At 40.4% G+C, this 20,814-nt stretch overlaps 1 protein-coding gene across 12 annotated transcripts in view; it reads right to left on the reverse strand.

Moving 5' to 3' along the window:
- GTDC1 (glycosyltransferase like domain containing 1) overlaps positions 1-20,157 on the reverse strand; it is a 195,259-nt gene extending 175,102 nt beyond the window's left edge. For 8 of the 12 annotated variants that reach the window (XM_067299409.1, XM_067299406.1, XM_067299408.1 and 5 more), the window contains exons 1-2: positions 19,936-19,987; positions 8,763-8,883 (exon numbers count right to left, since the gene is read on the reverse strand). The gene's annotated coding sequence lies outside the window, so the exon portion shown is untranslated. Of the gene's footprint in view, positions 1-8,762; positions 8,884-18,746; positions 18,770-19,935; positions 20,002-20,137 lie in introns of those variants that run through there. The other 4 variants (XM_067299410.1, XM_067299407.1, XM_067299401.1 and 1 more) reach the window with 3 other exon arrangements.
- Positions 20,158-20,814: the final 657 nt, after the last annotated feature.

Consider the following 20,814-nt stretch of genomic DNA (forward strand, 5'->3'; position numbering starts at 1 on the left):
GCTTCAGGCCAGCACGTTCGAAGAACCGCAGGGAGACGCGAACTTGCCAACTTGGATTCGGAAGCTGGGCGTATACGATGTCCACTCATTTCGATAATCCCTCCTTGAATCACAGACTCACTCTAATACTTCTCCATAACAATACAACATAATCATTATTCTCACAATTTGACTATACACTGTTTCACACAAAGATTTAGTAAAGGACTGAAAAATCTGCTTAAACATCCAGAATTGAAAATATTTATTACCCTAAAAAAGGTACCTTTTCTCTCAGGAGAGAACCAGTCAATAAGTATACTATGCATAAAGATTATTTCCAAAAACTTTACTTGTTAAGCAAGACAATTTTTTTTTTTTAATTAGGAATTGAAGACAAGCCCAGGAAGAGCAGAAGTAAACAGGTTTCTAAACAAGCAACTTACATGGACAGGTCCTTTTTAACAGGACCAGTGAATATATTTCATAAAATAGCATTTACAAGTCAGAGCTGACCTCAGGCATCACATGCAGTACGTAGCAGACAACCTACATGGATATTGAGCTTGATAATACTACAGGGGCAAATTTTGCACATGGAAGATAAGCTCTTGAGCAAATATTTTCCAGTGTATTATGCATGCAAAAGCTTTTTTCTGCATCAAGAACTGCATGTCACATTCCTTAAACTGTTTCTTTTCCTGACCAAATACACTGTGGACAACCTACGGAGGATGTCCCTGTGTGTTTATCTTTGAAATTCTCATTTACAGTTCCCACTAACAATGAAAAAATGTGATTTTTTTTCCCCCTCAAAAAAAAAAAAAAAAGTCATGTTTAGGATCTGATTTCCTACACCCTTGTTCCAAAAAAATAACAGCAGAAGCCCTGATAGAGATTTTTATGGATTTTAAATCGAGCACAGATCCAGAGCCCGTAACAGGGCAAAGCCGAGAAAGGCAACCAGCAACAGAAACGGCTGTATAAGATGCACCAACAGCCAGTCGGTTATGGCAATTATTCCAGGCTACACCATGAAACCAGCCCGCTCCTGGGCAGTACGCACCGCAGGCAAACACCGCCTGGGCGCTCGGCACCGAGAGCGAGGCTCAGACAGCCCCGGGGCCGATGCAGCTCCTACAGTCGCGAGAGGGAAGCCCAGCGAGCGCATCTGTAACGCGCTCTGACACTGCCAAAGCCACCCCCGCATGCACTGCCACGGGCTACTGGGTGGCTAGTTCATTTTATACACACACATACTGAGCATTCTCTTCAAGATCAATAAAAATATATTCGAATAAGGATAAAACGGACAACTGAGCAGGACCAGATCACAAAACTAGTTACTTGTCTCATTTAAAACACATATGCAAAGAAAAACAGGAATCACACACTTTCCCAGAACTAGACCTACTTATGTATAAATTACTGGTGATATTATACATGACATTCTTGACTATCTTGCCACTCCCAAAAATCAATCTTTCATACAGGGTACTTCACTTGTGAACATGAAAGTTCAGCAGTCCCTTCTTGCAAGAGCAGGTTAGGTATATATATAATCTCACAATCCATATACTCTCTCCACATATATGGATTCGCAGATCTTTTGATCCGTTCAGGAACTACATTAGGTGAAAAACAGCTGGTCCACAAAGAAACAAAATATTTTCAGCCTCTTCCCAATGTTTGCACTTTCTACAGTAGAGTCACTTTAGCCCGCTAGAATAAATTAAATATAATACAGATGTGGAATATAATGTTCTAATACTGTCCTTGGAATTAAATACAATGCAGACAACTGCTTAGCAGGTACAGAGGCTAAGCAGTTCAAGTGATAATCGTAATGATGAATGTATAATCTAATGTCCATTCGCTTAGACTTACATGAAGTATCTTATGAAGATCTCCTGTACCCATTTTAAGTCAATGAGAAAGAACCCATTTTTCCTGAGTTTTCAGGTTTCAGTCTAAATTTAAGCATTTCATATTTTTTGGCTTAAACAGGAACAGTCTTTGCACATAATTAATGATGCCTGGTGCTGCACAGTCCATCACAATCTCAGCAACTGGCCCTATCGTTCCCTGTGATAACACTGCTGGAAAAAATAAGACCAACAAAATTTCCCCGTGCCCTTGCAGCTGTGGGAGACACAGATCAGCCTATCCTTTACTTCAGAAGAAAAGGTGCTGCAAAGGTCAACCCTACATATAAAATACAGGTCATTAACACTGAGCACAGAACTACTCACATTCTTGCTTTTTGTTTGTACAACTGATTCCATTGCAGCCATTTAGAAATGTTTTATACTTTGTCATATAGCAATAGTTTATTTCTGAAACTAATCTATAGCATAAGGTTTGCTTATTGAATTAGAAGGAAGTCAGCCAATGCTCAGCCGTTGTTCCTGTTCTCAAAGTATCGTGCTCCCGAGACAAACTGCAGCCTGCCTTGAATGCAAAAACACGAACCCACACAGCACGGCTGGGGAAACGCAGGTACAGAACGCCAGCTCTCTCACCGGTACATGTCACTTATTTTTACCACAAGCCACAGTTTTGCTGGTTGTCCCACGGAGAAAGACAGTCTTCTCCTCAAGACTGTTAATTCTCTTCTAGAATAAAAAATCTAGACTGAAAACTCATATTGCACCTTCTGAGCCTATGAAGTTTCCATGCAATGCTATAAAAAGGTCTAGGGTTTCTAGGGTTCAGTCTGCGCAACTAGGCAATAGCTTACCACAACACTCCTATTTCAGATGGACCCGACCCAGATAAAAAAAAATTCTTAGTTATACCAGTCCTCATTACAAAGTAACAACACTGACAAATGCAAAAAAATGCAATGGGGGCGGGGGGGAAGAAGAGAAGTTGACTGCAGTTTTCTCGAATAAGAACGCCATTCAAGTCACGGGCCTACCTGACATTACACTGGCAAACGTTGTCAAGGCAGGCTTGGTCCACAGTAAATTCCTTCTTCTAACATAAGCCTCTCAGAATAAAACAGATTTAAAAAAAATAGGACAAAAAGCTTCTGAAATTTACCAAAGGACAGGATTTTTACTTAATTTCCTCAATGATCTCAAGACAATCAGTTTTCCTTTAATGAAAACCCATTTAAGTAAAATCCATGGCAAACAGCTCAATGTTATGTTCTCACATTTTCAAACTGTGCTAAGAACAAAACTGCTTCCTCTGAAAAGGACAGTTTTTACCTGGCCAGCTTTCAAAATAAGGGAGAATATGAGAAATTTATAGGGGAAAAGGTTTGGTAGGCAAAGGGGGAGAGGGACAAGCATGACAGTATTAACAAAGAGCACGGGGAGGGGGGGAAGTCATGCAAATACGTGCTTCCAAAACCTGGAGACCACGTTAACATGGAAATAAGTATCTTCCTGTTTGTTAGCACCAAGATGTCCCTGAATCAAAACTTGACTTCACTGGCTAAAGATCATTAACTAGTGCAAACAGAAGTTATGAAAAACTAAATCAAGTTCATAAAAGGGTATGTGGAAAAGCAGTATCAGGGCAGGGGGGTGGTCGACCCTCTGATCTTAAACGTATGGCAAATCTGGAAAAAGAGAGAGAGATTGCTACAGCACGGAGGGTAAAGACTGACACTGGCTCAGTTAAGTGCGATATCTGTTAAGTGAAAGCAGCCTATCACACAAAAAAGTATAGGTTGGCAAAAAAAAAAAAAAAAGTCAGACATTTTAAAAGGATTCTTCCCTCTTTACTGGAAAGCAATGTTATCACTAGATAACCATAGCATATGAATGCTACTATTTTAAATTCTGTATTAAAATCTTGTAAGTTGTAAAGGGCGTTCTCTCTCCACATCTCCTGAACGATGGAATTTAAGGACCCAATTATACTTCTGATCTCAAGGACTACAAGTTAAGGCCTCAAACACCATAAAACATTTATGCTGGGCAGGCTTTCATTCCAAATCAAGGAAGCAAAAAGGAAAGACCTAATCAGAAGTAGAGACCTTCTTCTCAATAACACAGTACACTACTGCGTTTTCAAACAACTTTATTAACATTTGAGATTCAATCTTTCTCACATCCATTAATTCTCTTTAACCTGTTCAGCAGAATGACCTGTTTGAAGGAGTATGCTTTACTGCTCTGAAACCAATCTCATTAGATGTTCTCATGAGTCAGGGCCAGAGAAAAAATACACATGCAAAATGGAGACTTAAAAATAATACAGCAATTAAAGAACTGATATCCTGTAATGCATTAATGTACTACTCCTTGGGGGGAAATAAAGCTCAATAATTTAGAAATTTTCTTTATTATTTTTATTGACAACACAAGAAAGTGTATTAGCTCTGTGTACTAGAAAGACAGACTGAATAGAGACACATATTAGTTTGCATGAAAGTAAATGGATAAGAGTTACATTGCAAACACAGCACATAGCAGGAAGACTGTATTATAGGAAAACATATGACTTCTCATTCACGAATGTGTCCCGGTCCTAATTTGAGTAAAATTATCTAGTTCATGTAATCTAATCTCTGAAAAGGCGCACCTGTGGTGAATGATGAGCATCCCAGAGCCAGCTTCTCAGCACAGAACTATTTTAACCACCTTTTCCATTTTTGCAAAGACTAACTGCAGGAATAGCATTCAAACAATTGTAATTTGTGGCCTTTTAACATCAGTGGTAATCTCTCAGATTGGCTCTTTTATATTCCATCATATGTTCTTCCAAATAAGAACTGCCCAAAAATATTTGGTATGAAAAACTAAATGTTCCCAGTGACAACTCTGATCACATCATCATTTGCACATGAACATTAAAAGATGCAACAACAGCAAAAAACACTAGCTATAACTTCAAGACTAAATCGTAAATATAGTAACTTTTCAAATTGTCTTTCCTGAAATTCAAATAATATGTTCAATGCTTTAACAAAAATTTAGTGAAGCACAATTTGTATTGTGCTGCAAGCCAAAAAGTGAATGTTCTTGATTTGAATCATGGATGCATGAAGCTGAAAAGTAAGTTTTGAAAATTTACATCTGTTCCAACACTACTGCATGTTCCTCATTACAAGTTCCCCCTACCCATTCCTTAGGCTTACTCCAGACCTTTTACTACCGTTGAAAAGTTTTGGTGGTTTTTTTTGTTTGTTTGTTTGCTTTTTTAAAATGAGTTCTTTAGATTTTTACACCTAACCGTAGGAAACCAAACAGACAAAAGCCCCAGCTGAAAAAAGACGGGAACAGGGGTAAGAACAAAGGGACTGCGACTGCAGTGATTATTTGGGTTGGATTGGGGTTGACGGGGAAAGGAGGCTGGTGAGGTTTAAAAGTAACATTTTAGTAAAACTTGCAAGGAATTTCATCTTTAGCACAGAATTTTGAGGTCATTTCTTCTATTATCCACCTATCCTAAACAACCTTTCTGCTACGTACTGTTCCTCTTACTCAAAACAAGGGACATAAAAGGGGCGAAATTGTGGTCAGCACTGTAAAACACATGCACAAGGAAGGGGAAACAATTAGTAGCCCTCACTCTCTTTTTCAGTCCTAGACCAATTCATCTCCATCAGGACTGTTCCCAATATTTCACAGCAGACAACCACATTTTTCTTATGAATCCTACAGAATTCTTCATTTCTCTACCCCAAACAAAGCCTTCGCAAAAATTAAACTGATCTGATACCCGAGATGGGATATTGCCAGTGGTGTCTTAATTGGCTTTAAGGTCCTGTGTCTCCAATGGGTTAGAAATGGGAGCTTTAGACAAACTTCTGGAGGTTTTTTGTTTTGTTTTTTTCAGAGGTATTGCATATTTGCCTGTTGCAGACTTTCTTCCCTATAAGTTCTGTATATTTAGACATTGGTTTTACAGCTAAAGTTCCAACTATGAGTGGCTTTTACTATTCAAAATCTTCTAAATACATTTTCTGAAAAATATATTACAAACCTGAAAGTCAGTCTTTATACACACAGCAGTACACAGCAAAATATTTTATGCAGAAATGCAAATACAGGTCTATATAGGTCTGCAATGTGAACATAACTATTATTTTATTGTAGTGTAAACACTGGCCTTCAGAAAACGCGTATGACATTGCACTGTGCAACTATCTCAGAGCCATTACAACCGCAAACTCGGTTTCCTCCTATGAACAATGGATTTTCTACAAAGAGCCTGCAGGGGTAAGGAGAAACCAGTGCCGATTCTGGAGCTTCCCAGACGAAGTCCAGACTGGTATCCCAGGGCAGATGGTCTCTCATCACATGCCACAAAGACTCGCAGCAGCAAGAAAACAGATGGAGGAGCCTTGACCTTTCTGCAAGCTGACAAGGCTCAAACTTCCAGGTAAGGCAACATCAGACATAAGTGACAGGTTTTGTTTTTGAAGATCTGACATTTGATACTTTAAGACTAAAGTCCCTATTGCTAGGAAACTCCTTTGCTAAGCTTTTATATCTTTCTTCACATATTGTTTCCTATGGGATAAACAAAGCGAGCTTTCAACTTCAGTGATTCTCCAGAAGAGTGCAGGAAACACCTGGATATCTTGCAAGATCCTGGACACTAATACCACGGTAGAAAACATCTACACACCAACACCTTGAATATTAAAGAAAACTCCAAACAAGGTGTCTAAGTTTGGACGTATGATTAAAAATCCCAGAATTAGAAACAACCAGAAACCCAGACTCATTAGGCTTGAAATCACACAGGACTTCTAGAAAGTCCACTTGAAAGATTATCCTCACAGAAAAGTATCTAACTAAACTATAAAGTGACCATGGACTTTGCTGACAACTCTCAGGACACCCTAAATAAATATTGCTCATGCATTAAAAACACAGTCTAAAACACAGCTGACAAAGCCTTTTTATAACAATACCCCACTAATTCTTCCAATTCACTTTTTATATATATCTGTATGTGCAGAGACTTTACATCTGTACATGAAAACTCAGTAAAATAAAAGGTTAACATCACAGCAAAGATGACATATTAGCTGCAACACAGGAATTTTTTTTGACCTATGTAGAGGAATAAAAACAACATTTCTGTAGATTTGTTTTGCCACTATCTATAATTGTTTCTGTACATCTAATTTGTACAATAAGCTGAGTAATAATTAACTCATCACAAAATTTTACAAACACTTATTACTACACACTGCTGATAGAGAGGTTTTCATCCTATAACCACTAAAACTTTCCTTCTCAAAGCAAGATCTATACAGAGCTTAGTCACTATAGCATGTAACAGAATTACAGAAGTTTTCAGAGCAGTTTACCAAAAATTCAAAGATTTATTATTTCCCAGAACAAAACAGCACAGTGCATTTTCAAGATGTTTGCTCTCAGTATTGAACGACACTTTGTTATATACCTGAAGGGGTTCCTTAAGCAAGCCAAATCACCCCAGCAACTATTTCTCTGTGCTCTAAGTATGCCAGCCAAACCACTTTCACACGTTAAGAAAATGGAAAGCAGGAAATAAAGGTAGAGTCTTAATGAATCAACAGCTTATCCTGATTTTGTAGACAACACGTTAAAAGAATAAACACCGAAAATCCTGGCCATATATTAAGGCAAGTCTTACACCCAAACAGTTTGATAATGCAACATTGTTTATTAAGCCAGTACTTTTCTAGCTTTATGATCTAAACAGAATACTAGTCAATTCACCAAAAGATATCAAAGACATCCTTTTATTACAACTGATCCAAGTATCCCCCTTGAGGCTATGGCTATCAGAAAGCATTTAGATAGCTCCCAAGCCAATATTTTTTGTACTCATTTTATTATGAAACTATAACACATTTTCAATAACTTTTAGCTTTGCTATACAGAGCAACAAATAATTTCCCAGAACCCTTTGGAAAATCTGACATGAGAAATGATTCTCTAGTCAACTTGTGTGTTATTAAGCTGAAAAAATGTACACCAGATCATTTGATCATTGGAGGGAATGGAAAAGTATCGGGAGCTTCAGGACAGACGGACGAACTTCAGATCATACGAAATACTACTACCAAGGCTGTATTTGAAAAAAAATGTGGAAGTTCGGGAAAGCACCCTGGGTGAGAATACTTTGGGTTGCTAAGAAACATCACCCCGATGATGGATGAATTAAATTTTCTCAGTTAGTACAGCCAGTTCTAGGCATCCCTCGTTTATTAGTAGAATGTTTCCTTTTACTGGTAATTTCTTTTAACAGCTACATACAAACAAAAAGCCCTGCCTTTAAATGAAACTGAGAATTTCAAACTTACATAATTAAAGCTAGAAACCAGAATAGAGTTTGCATCTTGAATAGAATTCAGTAACTACATTTTCAAAGTTCACATTTTTAAATGTAATACTAAAAAGTCAAAATGCTTTAGAACTTCTTTCAGGATAGTCTGCAGTGAAAGATACTACTTAGCTTCCAAAACAAATCTATAAACAATTTAGGGAACAGCCTACCGATACAGAATGCTAACTCTTCAAATATTTTTAAATATGAAACAACATAAATATCCAAGTAATCATATTTTAAACATTACTTTGGGAGAAAAAGCATACTCATTTGACATATTTCATTGTGATAATGTCAACATAAAACCAAGCATGAAGGAAATAATACAAACCACCTGCTTTTCTCATTTTGAAGTTACCTTCATGTCATCCAGTTGCTATTTTATTATTTTACTTACAGGATGTTTCTTCTGCACAGCATATCCCTAAACTTACTATAGTATGCCTTTCCATTTCGGAAGTACACATTTGCAGTTGGACGCTGACTTAGCATACCTGTTGTGTCTGCCGTTTACTGCTTACTGAAGTTCTTTCAGAAAGGCCATAGCTGGAGCGGAGAGGAAGGCCACCTGCTTGCCTTTTCCCAGCCGCTGCACAGCAGGTCAGAGGAACTTTCCTGGAAGTGGAGAGAGAAGCAAGCACATCTCACCTGGCACAGCCTCCAAGGGCAGGATGCGACGGCAGAGGAGAGGCACAGTGAGCAGGGACCCACAGCAAAAGCCAAAGAGTGGACTCCTGGGATCAGACTTACAGCTACCGCTCAGAGATGATGGAAAGGGGCTGAATTGTCTTAAAAACCCAGGGAGGACTGCATAGAATTTTGCAACCCAGAAGTCCATAGATTTGCTGAACTAAGAATAAACCCAAGGGGAAGGACCCATTTTGCAACAGTACAGTTGGCAAAGGGGAGATTCATTTAAAAAGCTTTTGTCAGACTTCAAGACTTTGTTTTTTAATGTCTATTATTCTAGATTGTGCTCTAATAAAAATACAGTTAGAAGTTCCAAGTATTCAGCACTGAAAGGAGAGTTCAATTTAAGGAAAAGGGTGAAAAAATCCCCCCAAAACTGTGCTTTGGATCCCATCACAGCTTCCAAGTCAGGAGTTACTATGCCTAGTTAAGTGTCGAGGCTACATCCAGAGCTAGTCAATACACAGAGGCAACCATGGAGGCTCTTCTCCCCAAATATGCCTCCACAGAGAAGAGCCGCCACTGGAGAGTCTGAAAACAAATATTTAATAATGATATCAATTTGGCTTCACTGTAGGAGATGTACTTCCTGTGGGCCTAATAAGGAAGAGCTTTATAATCTGGGCAGAAGCATTTTAAAACTTCAAAGGACACATTTTATCTGTACCATTTCTTCTGGAATCCCAGAAAGCCTAAAGACAGAATGCTGATCAGACTGCAACTTTCCTAGACACAGATGTTGCAACCACATCTGCCTTAACTATAAGCCACCGACTTTGCTACTTTCTGACTCTTTCAAGCAGCATCTCTTCGTTCCTTAGTTTTTGGAAACTTAAAGGCAGAGGATAAGATAAACTGTTTCTGATCACATCAGGTGTACTAAAACAGTAACATAAAAGAAAAATGCCTGCAGATTATGTTCCAAATACTAAGACAAAAAGGTTTTGAAGTAGAGATACCCTTTTTCCCCTCCTCATCTCTCTATGTGATTCACAAAGTAACACTTACTTCAAATACTTAGATGTGTTAGATCAAAGTCTCTTTTTTTTTTTCTTCAATGTGTTGATCTAGCAGCCATAAAGAATGACCTTTTGTGGATGGATGCATCTCAAGTTACTTAGAAACAGGATTCTGCACATTTATATTTGCCCTATTAATTACAGGTGATTTTTTGGACACTTTTCTGATGAACTGATTTAGTGCCAACTCAGATGGGCAGGAATCAGTGTAAATGTTCTCAAAGCTTTTCTCTTTTACCTCACTAAAGATTCCCTCCCTAAACAACTATAGCTTTCTTGCACATATTAAGATGTCTGTCTTAAATTGTCCAGTTCTGGGCTCCCCAGCACAAGAAAGACATGGACTTACTGGAGTGAGTCTAGCAAAGGGCCACAAAAATGATTAACGGATTGGAGCATCTATCATACGAGGAGAGGCTCCAAGAGCTGGGAGTGTTCAGCCTGGAGACGAGAAGGCTCAGGGGGATGTTATCAATATGTATAAATACCTGCTGGGACAGTGTAGAGAACGCAGAGCCAGCCTTCTCAGGGGTATCCAGTGAACAGCCAAGAGGCAATGGGAAATTCTATTTAAACATACAAAATAACATTTTTCCTGGGAGGGTTGTCCTGGAACAGGTTGTCCAGAGAGGTTGTGTAGATATCCAAGATGACTGGACATGAGCTCTAGTTGACCCTGCTTTGAGCAGGGGCTTGGACTAGACAATCTCCGGAGACGCCGTTCAAGCGCAACCATTCTGGGATCTGCCTTCAAAGGCCAGATCTGCATCGAGATACAGGCTACAGGATTCTTACCACTGCGATAAGCTTTTTCTTCATCAACCAATTTAAGCTTTTCTCTCTTAATGAGAGCTTTTAAGCCCTCAAGAATTTTACATCTGTGAAGGAACACCAGTCTACAGAAAATAAGGAAAAAGTGAGCAGGATTGATTTTTAAAGAAGTATTCAGAGTAGTCAACAGAAGTTTGCTGTGAAACTGAAAGAACATTTTCAACTGAATCCCACTATTTTCAGTGCAGGATTACTTAATATTTTCATTTATTACTTGGATGACTAGCAATACCCTTGCAAAATTTTGTAAGTATCTGGGAGGGGCCACAAGCATTCTGGGAAGCAGGGTTAGAATTCAAAATGATCAAAAAACATAGGAATAAGTGATTAAGCAGCAGAACTGAAATTGGGGTTTTAACAGTTCACATACTGATATCAGCTACTAATCTGACGCTGCAAAAAGAAAAAATTTCATTTGAATATGTAGTAACAGGAATGTCACATGCAGAAGATGGTAAGATTTATTCTGTTCCTCATTGACACTAAGCTTGCATGTTATGTTCAGGTCTGGATACATATACAGAGAAAACTGGGAGAAGCTCAGAAGAAAACCTGAGCAGTCACAAAAACTAAAGGGAAATGGGTTTGCTTAATATGGGAGTAAGAAGACTACAGGAAGATAAGCACAGGCTTCAAAATAGGTTAACAACAGTTATAAAAATGATGATCCTATCCCACTACTGCAATATCCAAAAAGTGGGGGAGGGGGGGGAAGAAAGAAAGAAAGAAAGAAAGCCTAAGAAGCTTAACTGGTTAGGAAAAAAATTAGAAGTATCAGAAGAAATATGTTACCTCTAGAGATAGTTAAACAACGGATCAGGTGATGGAGAGGTTACAGAAATCGTCACCAAACATTTTTAAGACCTGTTAAGACAAACTATTTGTCGGAAACCATCTATGTATATTTATCTTGCTTTATGATGGGTACTATATACTCATAAATACAATACAGGGCTTTAGCATAGACTGAATGACCTCCAGAGACCTTTCTGTGTTTTCTGCTCTAAACCTAAGGGCTGCACGAGTTTAGGCCCCTGCCAGGCAAATCAGCAGGTGACTATACTGCTCCTTAGAGCTCCAAGCAGGCTTTTGATATCTCTTTTTTTCTAAATAACCAAGGCAGTCTGTGACTGACAATCTTCTATCACATCAAGCATGCTACCTTAAATATGAAGTACTCTGAATGATCCTCTGGGGAAATAAAGTCAAAGTACAAAGAAACCAATGGCAACTAAACCTGGGAATCTAATCCTGAGAAGGAAATCTAAAACTAACAAACTGGGCAAGGAGGTATATCCCATTAGTAGCGCAAAATATATCGAATTGTTTTTGTTTATAGCATCTACAACAAATAAACCTTAATAAAAAGTAATATTTAATAAAATATTTAGTACAGAGAAATAAGGAGGGAAGGGTTGATGTTTCTAAGCTTATTTTCACAGGAGTATGAAAGGAAATGAGGTAGAGTCAGAGCTAATTCTCCTTATATAATTTCACATGGAATGATTAGTTCTGCCCCAACAGTAACAGCTTTCCAGAGGGTCCTACTTGTCGCAAAGATTGCATACAGATGCTATAAGTGTAGCTTCTCTATTCTCTACTGACAACCAACTTAAGGGACAATATAATATTCATTTTAGTATAGAACGAAATTCACAGCGTGAACAGTAAAGTAATGTCACAGCTACCATGAAAATGCAGTTCCATGTTGGGGGTTGTGACTTTTAAATGTTTAATCATGAAACAGATTTGTAAAAAGGAACCTAAGAACGAGCTTCAGGCTCCAGCAGTGTCCTGGGGTAGTTAAGGAGGTGTAAGAGTGGCGTAGGCTGTGTTCTCACAATGAAAGGGAATAAGGCACGGAGGAGCCTTCATGTCACATGCCCACGCTCTTTTTTTTTTTTTTTTTTTTTTTTTTTAAAGGCAGGTTTTCAGTCATGAATGTGCTGAATGCCCCTCTTAAGCCTGATTAGTAGAGACACTGCACATACACAGTACTGCTGAAGGTGATGGAATTCCGTAAGTCACCTGGGTCACTTCTGGGTGAAATACCAATAACTGGCAATTCATCTGAATAAGGCAAAAAAAAAAAAAAAAAAGACTCTGTAAGAGCCATAACTTAGTCTTCCAATAGCGAACACAACGCACGGATAATGCTAAAACTTTGTGAAACCTTTTGATAGGTATTAATACTTTTATAAAGCACTGCAGTGTTTTGCACTTAATCCTAGAATATAAATTAGTAGAAAATCCATGTTCAATTCCAAAATCACTACTACAAGTTGCAATTCAGCTACTATTATTTCTCTAAAAAAATATCATTTTTATATATTTTATAAATATATATATATTTTAAAACTGCATGTGTGTATATATAAAGATATATATAAATATGCAAACGAAAGAGAGCCTACCTTGATAAATTGGACTAGCAACAAAAAACCTGAATGATTCCCTGCAACAGCATGCCAAATTATAAGAACTTTAAATGTGTATATTTTGCACTTATTAGCACAACCATTTGTTTTACAAAAGGCATACAGATTAACTAACAAGCACACTATTAGTTTTAGGCACAGAAAGAACAATTTTTTATGCCTTGCCAGAAATAATGACTAATTAGGCCAGCACTACCCTACAGTCATTTCTATAAATCCTGCCTCTACATTTAAATTACAACCAAAAAGGAAACTGACTTAATGATAACAAAAGCATATTTCTTGCAAAAGTTTTCTTAAAGTAAGATCAGGACAAGAACTTAGTCTCCAAATCCAACAAGATCACTTTACTGTTTTTTTGGAGAACTTGAATTTATCTCAACCTATTTATAACCGGAAATTCACTATGCAATCTAATAGACAAGGTCAAAGGCCAAAGTTTCAACTGGGAAATCTCAAACACAGGATTTCACAGAAGACTGTTGGATTACTTAATCTGCAAAATCACCCTCCAGCATATTCCTCGTGTAAACCTTGAAAATAGATTATAAGAGATACAGTGCCTCTCAGACTACTTGCCAAATTTCTTCTTTCATGTTACAGTTACTTCTGGAATATTTATATGTGAAGTAAATATCAGAACAGAAAGATACATAGCAAATATGATGCTGAGCATCAGATGAATGAGGCTTTGTGCTTCGTTAAAAGACTGAAGTTCTTATATGATGGAAATTATGGTGCTTCTAGGAAAAAACACTTGTTCAATTACATCTGCCAGGCAAGACGTTTCTAAAAAAACACCTTGTTATTTTTACAATGCAACATAGACTTTATTCTTATTTTACTTACAGAGGTGTAACTTTGTAAATAAGCCATTATGAAAATAGAATCAAAATCTACATTGTAAAATAATCCAAAATAATGAAGTTAACACATAACTGCAAATCTTTTTTCTCTCTCTCCAAAACAATCTGTTTGGAAAAAACAGGAAGAGTATAATCCTTTTTCTAAGAACTGGTCCTAGAAACAGATGTTTTCCCCATTCTTCTTCCCTAATATTCTGCCACTACAATCACACACTATCATTGCTCTATGCAATCACTCCACTGACTTTTCAGCATTCATATACTCTTGCATGTATGCACAAAGTGCTTTGTGATATCCCGGAAGTTCTTCCACATAATGACTTTATAACAGTTATATTTTTATTACCGCTGTTTTATTAGGCCTCCCGAGGAGGAGCCAGAAGTCTCCATTATTTTTGAGAAGGGGAGACTTTTCTTTGTCTTTTTAGATTGAGAAGATCAACCAACAGCAACAGTGAGATCCTCATCTTTCATTCCAACATACCTGACCACTGAATTCTACCAGTGTGAACAACGTCCATCATGGAAAATCAGTTCAGTAGATCTTCCACCTCAGATAAAAAATAAAAGGCTGCATCGTATTAAACCTAAATCCAACTACAGTTAGGTGTGAAGTTCCCCCCACGCACCCACAATGACAGCTTCTAATAGAGTACGAAAGGAATCTTGCACTCTAGATCAGTAAGTCTCAAGTAAAACAATTATAAGCTTCATGTGTGACCATAAGAGAAATGGTATTTTATTCATCAAGACTATGATCACTATGAACTTTCTGTAGCCAAATACATGGCCAAAAATACCTGTTTAAGAACAATCGTTCTGGCTCTTAGAGGAAAACATTCCCACGGTACCTATGGCAACACCATACTTACACTATTGGTCTTCATTAAGATAACCAAGTTATTGAACAAAAATGGCATTTGACTGTCCAGAAATAATCTCGGAACAAAACTGGAAAACAGTGGGGAAGCCACACTGGCAATACTGTTGTAAGGATACAACACTTAGAGGTTTTAAGATATAAAATTGTTTAAACTCCTCTTTTTTCTCCAACCTGGCATTATTTTTTTTATAACAATGTATTATTTTAAAAAATTAAGGTACGAACATGACTGCAAACCTAGTTACACCTGAAGTACAAGGGAGAAAACTTTTGCTGATCCTGTGTTTTATATTTTACATAAATATTTTTGATCACATGCACATATACACACATGCACATATCTGAATCAAAGTTGCTTATACAGCATTAACTTATTTGGGGATTTAAGCCTCGACAGTTTCTGTTCTTCCTGTATCTTAACCCTACTGAATAATGTTTTGGGGCACAAACTAAATGACCTTTAGTGCCTGGCCTCACCTGTTTTCTTCCAAGTACCATATTTCATTGTTAATTTTAGATATTTCTCCAGTTCTTATTTGGACATCAAAGAGGTACCGATGCCCAAAATACTAGCAATATTTGAAATATGGGCTTCCCCACTCACTGTCATTTATAAATTGAAAAGAACTTTGATTTCTTGCCTACAGGAAATACTGCGGATCTACAATAAAGCACGCATATATGCACAGGCCAGGATTTAGGATAATAGATTGTCTGGAGATGTGGTTTTCAGATTTACAGATCTCATGTTCTGTCTGGTGCTTCACACATTTATTTTTTACTTTCACATCTGATGTGCAGCAATATGGATAGCTAAGGTGTATATTTAAGACATACTTTGAGATTTATCTATTCCGAAGTGAAATTCACAGTGGGTACGTGTCCTTGGAGCACGAAGGCACTGCATTATACTGCTAACTGCACCGCTTAGCGATGGCTGGGGGCAGGGGAAGGAAGACACTCAAGAGCTCCTCTCTAACAACTCTGCCACCAAAGATTAAGATGATTTTCCTGCTTTACAAACTTGGTAGAGAGTGCTTCTCACATGCAAATGGAAAAAACGATAGTAGCTAACATATTACTGAAATATGGTTGCCTGCTGCATATATTCCTAAGAACCTTGCATATATTAGTTTGTTCTCCACTTCTGTGTTTATTTTTTTAATTAGCAATAAGTCATACAACTAGTCAAGACAAACGAGACAGCCATTCTTTTCAAGTTTTCAGATTGTTTGCCTTGTTTTGTTACTACTCTTATAACTATTTTCACTATGTGTCTTATGTCTCATAACTAGCAGGATACAGAAGTACTCAAACAGACCTGTCAGCATTAAGGTCTCATTATTCCTTCCACTATTACTAAAATTTAACCTTAGAATATATCCTCAGTATATTTCCTTACAACAGAACACAATTCTGTTCTCACAGGATTAAATGTTCAAGAAGGATATCCATGTTTCTTGTGACCACATAATTCAGGATCCAACTTGCACAGAAACAGAGTAGTAGTTTAACTGAATTATTTAACCAGACAAGATCAAATCTTTGGACTTTCAAGTCTTTCTCTTTGCAATTCATAAAAGCTAATACAGGAGAATATTCCACATTAAACTGTTGCATGAGAAGTGTCTTATCTCAATGGATCTCTCTATCTAAAATATAGCACTGTATTGCATAAGCATATTCTGACCTAGTGAAGCCAAACAATGCAGTATGTAAAACACTTATTTTTTAAATAAGTTAGATTCAAGCTGAACATACAAACAGTGAGGTATTCAAATAGAGCAGCTACTCCTAAAAAAATACTGGCCATCTCCACATTAGGAGGAGTTTGGTATGATCACAGCTTACAGCAGCAATTCAGTTTTTGCTAAAGTAGTTTATTCCAGCAGCCCTGAGTGAAAGAAAGTGCACTGGTAAAGTGCTGTTTTGATGGTAAAAATGCCTACCTAGAAATTTTTGCCAGTGCAGCATATCAGTCATGGACCATAAGCTTTCTCAGCTCTGATCAAAACAGTTATAAAATAATTAGTCTACAGTGTAGACAGGGCCATAGGCCTAAAAAGCTCAAGACACTTGGCTCTTCTTTCAGCTACGGACAATGTCAAACACTACAGTCTTATGGTGTAGGAAACATTTATAAAAAGCTAAACCAAGAACTTTTTGTTTTCCTATTCTCAAATTTTATTGAGCAGAAATGTTTGAGGATAGTTTATTACTTTTACCGGCCACTCAAAAAATGGGCCTCCAGCCAAACAGGACTTTGAAATATGCCTATATTTTGGTTTTAAAACAACATTAAGGAAGTTGTATAACTTTTACATTAGAGTCTAAGTGACTTAGCAGCCTAAATGACATGTTTCAGCTGTAACTTAGGCACTTTGGAAACTACGACTACAGCAACAGTACCAGTTGAACTTGGTACTGATCTTGATGTAGCAAAGAGATTGGCAAGAGTTAATTAACAGGCTTTTGTAACTCGTATCAAATTCCACACTGCCACGCTTGCACCCAAAACAGTTCCCAAGTTGGCCAAAAGACAGCCACAGCCACTGGACTATCTGCAGAGTACATCTCACCGAAAGACAGTTTTATGCCAGGTTTAGACTTTTAATCACTATTTAGAGACTACCTCAGTCCTCCTCTCTTTCTTATTATTTTGTTCTCTGACATTTTGATGTGGCCCTCTATTTTTCCTTCCCATCCAGCTTATCCTTTCCCCAAAATAACAAAATAAATGTTTGTTGGCATCCCATTAGTCACTTATGGGCCAAACTCCTGCCCTCACTATAAGCTATTTATTTAGGCTAAATTCTGTGGGACAGGGACAATCCACTACCTTGTGTTTGTGCCGTTCTTACCTTCACAGGGCTTTACTGCACTACTCTAGGCAAAATTAATGATAGCCATCATAGAAATATTACTGCAGTTACTTTAAATTGTACAGTCATCAGTGCAGAGATTAACTTTTTGTACTGTATTTGTAAAACACCGACATCCTGAGCTGGACAACGGGACAGTTTCCTAGGTTCTACAGTTTCTACCTACTGATCAACCAATAGACTGGCAAATCATTTAGAAAGATTATAAAGACTGAGATACTGCAATAGTAAGGATGAGCCTCACCTTTTTATATGCTGTAGGGATACAAATCAAAAAAAAAAAAGTATTGAAAAAAAAACCTGGTCCTTAATTGATTTATCAAGATTGATTTTATGTAATCTAGACTCACATCTAAACTTGCATCAGAAAGTAATCTTCCAACGTATTTTACTATGTCTGGTCTTCCAATAAAAAGGGAAGGAAAAAAAAAAAGAGGATGAAGCAAGAAGAATACATTCCACATTAGATCTTGAAAGCTCCAATTAAAATTCAATATTGCACTTTGTATGGAGACTCTTTACATGAAAACCCTGTCATGGTTAAGATTTAAGGTTAACCAGGTTAATAGAGTCCAATAAAATAGCTCTATTTAATTATGCCAAAACCATTGTTACAAGCCACTCTAAAATCTGCTACTCATCTTTACCTGACTATTGTGCTAAATTCTGAATCATGGCAATGCACATCTACTTCTCAAGAGGTAGAAAATCCTACCATAAAGTACCTCCTGCAAGAGAGTTGTTCCTGCTCTCAAGCTCTTTCCCCCACTTCTTAAAAAAGTGCATGCATTTGCACCTCGAGTGATTTCTCTCCTCCAGTCTGCTACTCCAATCATCACACAGTCATGTGTTAAAAGATTTGTGCAGACCTGCCAAGTCTCATTCATTCGAGACACTTCCCTAAAGTTGGGATTCGTTCGCAAAGTGTATTTAAGCAGCTCCTCTACTGCGGGGTGTTCTGTCACGTGGCATTTCTGTCTTAAAAGAAAAATATGGAGACGATTTTAAGGTTTTTGAGTCTCTGTGTTTTCTCTTGTTCTATAAAGCACTCTCACATTTATGTCAGTGTGAAGGTTATAGTTTTATGACTGTTTTTAAGCAGTGTAGCTATCTAATAGATATTGATATTTCATTGCTTTACAGTGGCACCTGGAGAGAAACCTGGCTCCGGTTTTGCCAAACCTTTCACACCGTCTCAAGAAAAGCGGTCCCTGCCCCACAGGGCTTACAGTATCCATTATTTTTAAGGATGGGTTTACTGGGGAGAAAAAAAAAAAAGAGAATTCCTCATGCTTGGAGGCTGTTGGGAGCTGTGCCTGGGGCTCACTGCAGACCCTGGAGGGAAGGCAGGGCCCGGCGCTGCCAGGGGGGCCCCCAAGAGCGCTCCCCTCCCGGCTGGGGGCTCGGGGCTGCTCTCGGGGGGAGGCGATGACCCACGAGAAGCCGGGCAAGGGGGCAAGGCAGACGCCTTCCCCTCGGTAAAACACGTCCGGCCGCCGCGCCGCTCCCCCGGGGCCGGGCCGCTCGGGAGCTGCCACAGGCACCGCGCTGCCGCCCGCCCCGGCTGCCGCCAGCCCGCGCGGCGCGGCGCGGCCCGGCCGCCATGTTAGGGCCGCCGGGGAGGGGGAGGCGGCGGCGGCAGCGGCGCGGGGCAGCCCCCTTCCTTCCCCTCCCTCGCCTTGCCGCAGGGCCGCGGCGGGGCCCGGCGCCCCGCACGCCTGCGGAGGCCGCGGAGCCATCTTAGCGGGCGCCGGCGGGAGCGTCGCTGCCGCCGCCAGCGCCGCAGGTGCCGGGAGCCATGTTAGGCGGAGCGCGCGGCCCCTGCGGCCGGCGGCGGCGCGCCGGCTCCCCGCTCCCCCCCCCGCGCGGCGGCGGCGGCGGCGGCTCCGCGGGGCCGGGCCGGGCCCCCTCTCCTCCTCCGCGGCCGGCCTCTTGCCCGGCCGGCGGCGCGGAGGCCGAGCGCCCGCCCTGCCGCTCCGCGCTGACCCCTTCCTTCTTTGCCTCCCGCCCGCCCCGCTCGGGCGGCCCCGCTCCTTACCCCACCCCGCGGGAACTCACCTCCTCCTCCTCCTCCTCACTCCCTCCTGGAGACCGTCGGCAGCGCCGCGCCGCCGCGCCGGCCCCTCCCTCCCCCTCAGCACGCAGCGGAGCCGGCCTCCCCCCCGCGCCGCCGCCGCCGCCAGCCGGGCCCCCTCCTTCCCGCCCGCCTTCCCGCCCGCCGGGCCGCGGCGGCGGCGGCAGCGCGCTGCGCCGGCCCCACCTGTGGCGCCGCGGCCGCGGGGCTCGGCCCCCACCGCCTGCGGCCCCGCCGCGCCCGGCGCTGCGCCACAGCCGCGGCCCGCGCGCTGCCAGGAGCCTTTCGTGAGGGAAGCGGATGACAGGAGGGGGGAAAAGCAGCCCTGTTGCCGGCCGCCGGGCAGCGGGAGCCGCGCGCGCCTCAGGTGCGGGGCGCCGCGGGCAGGTGCTGCGGCCCCCCCCCCGGCTCGCAGGGCCTCCGGGCGGCCGGAGCCAGCGGCAGCCGCGGCAAAGCTGCGCGGAGCAGCAGCGCTGGGCACGGCGGCCCCGTTCAGCGCAGTGTTACCCTGGCAGCTGGGCACAGAATAAACTTATTTGTATATATATGAGTATATAAATATATATGATTTAATAGGTGGTTAAAATGAGTAATGCCCAATGGGCTGATAGAGCGACGTTTCGAGAGGAGGTGAGGAGGGTAGCTTAAGGAATGAAGGTTTTTTCCTGCATTTGTTAATCGGTTATTAGGAAAGAGTGAGGAGCAGGCTGATTTGCATGAGTAATAACCTGCAAGCAAATGCGTCATTCCCTTTCACAATTTTCTGGGTTCACAAGGCTATTTTCCAGTCACTTTCCATTCTCATGTTCTCCGTTCTCTGAAATTCCTCATGTTACGAAGCTATGGAAATGCCGGAACATTAC

This window comes from Apteryx mantelli, chromosome 6 (assembly GCF_036417845.1).
Source record: "Apteryx mantelli isolate bAptMan1 chromosome 6, bAptMan1.hap1, whole genome shotgun sequence".
Classification (NCBI taxonomy): domain Eukaryota; kingdom Metazoa; phylum Chordata; class Aves; order Apterygiformes; family Apterygidae; genus Apteryx; species Apteryx mantelli.